The sequence below is a fragment of the Eriocheir sinensis genome, chromosome 1, assembly GCF_024679095.1.
Source record: "Eriocheir sinensis breed Jianghai 21 chromosome 1, ASM2467909v1, whole genome shotgun sequence".
In the NCBI taxonomy this organism is placed as follows: Eukaryota; Metazoa; Arthropoda; class Malacostraca; order Decapoda; family Varunidae; genus Eriocheir; species Eriocheir sinensis.
The window spans coordinates 37,580,723-37,583,536 of record NC_066509.1 but is presented as its reverse complement, the minus strand read 5'-3'; positions in this window follow the sequence as shown (position 1 = coordinate 37,583,536).

Below are 2,814 nucleotides of genomic sequence, written 5' to 3'. Positions count from 1 at the left end.
GCTATAACCAGGTCAAGTATGTTATTTTGTCGAGTTGGTTCAGAAACCATTTGGCTTAGATAATTTTCCTCTAGAAATTCGATCATTCTATGGACTCACCTTCTGTACTCGACAGTGTCGCCCAGTCGATATGGGGGAGGTTAAAGTCTCCGAGTATCAGTGAGTCGCTGTTATTAAGTGACTGCCTTAAGACGCTGTACATTTCAAGATCGCCATCAAGTGATTGCCCCGGAGGCCTGTAAGTGACAGATATATTTAAATTGACTTTGCAATGTTTACTCGCACGCACAAATGTTCAACGTTACTGTTTCTTGGTGTTTTGTCAGTAGGTTGCAAGTAGCTTTTTGACAAAAAGGGCGACGCCACCCCTCTACGGTTTACACGATCATTGTTGAAGAATCTGTGGCAATCTGGCGTTGTATTCGGAACTTAAATCAATATTAGTGGTGTCGATAAATGTTTCTGGTTATAGCAATTACGTCAAAGTTTTCTGTCAGAGCAAGACATCGCAGTTCATCAAATTTGTTTCTTAGGGCTATGCATTGAAACTAAGGACTTTAGGTTATCTTGAAGCTTGGTAATAGAGGTACTGGAGGGTTCAATGTTACGAGTCTGTTGCGGTGTGAGGTGTCTATTTACACGGGCGGGATGGAAGGACGTGGCTGAGTCGTTTTTGTTGTTCGGGCGTTACGTACGGCGTTGTTGAGGAGCCTTCCGAATCTGGCTGCCCTGATGGGGACAGGTGTATGCCGTCCTTTGAAAAGTTTACTCTGGCCGTAGAAATGGTTCCAGGCGTTAAAGAACTCGACGTCAAGTTCTCCTGCAGAGAGTCTGTAGGCGGTTGTTGAGGCTGAAGGCCTTACTGTAGAGTCAGAGCTTTTTCGTTGCTTTCCTTATTGGTGGTTATGTTCATCTATAAATGTAGGTTGGGTTGTTTAAAGCACATGAGACAGAGCACAAAAGGCATTTTCCAATGAGTTCTTGTCTGTTTTATTTTTTATTCAAAATTTTCACTTAATTTTTGTCCAACCATTTCAAATAGTCTGTTTGACGGCGGATTTCTTGTTCTTTTCCTCTGCTCTGCCGCTCATTTCAACATCTGTTTTCCCTCTCATGTGTTAGCTACAGGTAACATAGAGAGGGAAAACAGGTGTTGGGGCTGTGTGGCAGAGCAGAGGAGGAGAAGACCCAGGAATCTTGCCCAAATGGACCATTTGAAATGGTTGGATATTTTCAGCCTCTTAATATCACTAGAGCCAGGGCCCCACTGTAGACCCTGGAGTCCCCTCCATGGAGTATGAACACTAGGAGACAAAAGTAAGGGAGGGCAGGGAGAACAATGCCTGATGAGCTAACAAGAGGTGTGTGTTGCTTCTGCCTTCAACTCACCAATGTCAGCAGGAGAAACAGTCTACACTACAAGGCACCCTCAGCCCCTACCATCACGGCTGACATGCCCAATAAGCCCCACAGCCTCCTCACCCCTCCAGGCCAACATCAGCATCAGCTCCACTTCTAACACTTGCTGGGTAGCCGTTGTTGGCGAGAAGCTGGTAAACTCTTCAGCTCGGTGTCTGCGGCTGCCCATGTTGAGGTGTGTGAGGCCCTCTGACAAAGGCGCTGATTATGCTGCGCCTATATCTTTCGGGGCATTCACAGCACCGTTGAGACAGAACCGAGGTTAGTGGCTTTCACGTACACTTCTGTTGAAAAAGATGTGTCCTCACGGTGCACCATGGTGTCCAGAAATGGAGCTTCTATTTTGTTCTATTTCATGCGTGAAGTTTAAGCAGGAGTCGTTCTTGAATTCGGTGATTAACTCCTTTATGTGGCTCATGGTGTCAATGCTGATGAAGATGTCATCGACGTACTCGCGTAGATTTGTGGTTTGAGTTGAGGGTGGCGTGCAAATAGCCTTTCTTCGATGGACCTCATGTAGAAGTTGGCGAAGAGGACGCCGAGGGTGATCCCATGGCCACACTGTCTCACTGCATGTACACCTTGCCGTCGGGTCCGTAAAATGGTACTTCTTTAATACATGCTTGTAGAAGGAGGTGTAGCGAGGCTTCAAATGTTGAGTGGCCTTCGTCTTCTAAGTGGTAGATGCGTTGACAGATGAGATCTATGGATACGTCGACCGGTACATTGGTGAAGAGTGATTCAACGTCCATGGATGCCATGATGTTGGAGGACGGTAGTCTTCAGGAGATCGAGGAACTCTGTTGTGACTTCAAACTGAAGGAGGCTGGTGTGAATGGTGTGATGAGTTTGTTGAGGCGCTTGGCGAGTTTTGGTGGGCAACTGATGGTGTCTGGCTGATGATGGGACGTAGGGGGTCTTCCTTGTGGGTCTTGACGTTGCCATAAGCGTAACCCAGTGTGTGGTCTGTTGTTGTTGTTAGTCTGGCGGATGATACGGTTCAACTTCGTCTTGATATCGTTCGTTGGGTTTCTTGTGATTCTGCTGAATTTGTGGTGTCGGTCAGGATGGTTGCCATCTTATTCATAGACATCTTGTCAAGAATGACAAAGATAGATGACTTATCGGCCCTGCGGATGACAATGCGATCGTTGCCTTCAGTTCTTGGGCAACAGTTCGAAATTCAGGTGTGAGGAGGAGCTGCGCTGGTGTCCTCTTGTTATCTTTTGCTTCTCGGATGATTTCGGCTTGTAGGTCAGGTGATGTTGTTACCTCTTGTCGTTCTCGAGCTTTTGAATGTCTTCGAGCAGCATTTCCAGTTCTATGCGCTTGGTGAGCGTTTTCCTGAGGAGGAAACACATGGAGGACAACACCATAATCGTGACAAGAGAAAAC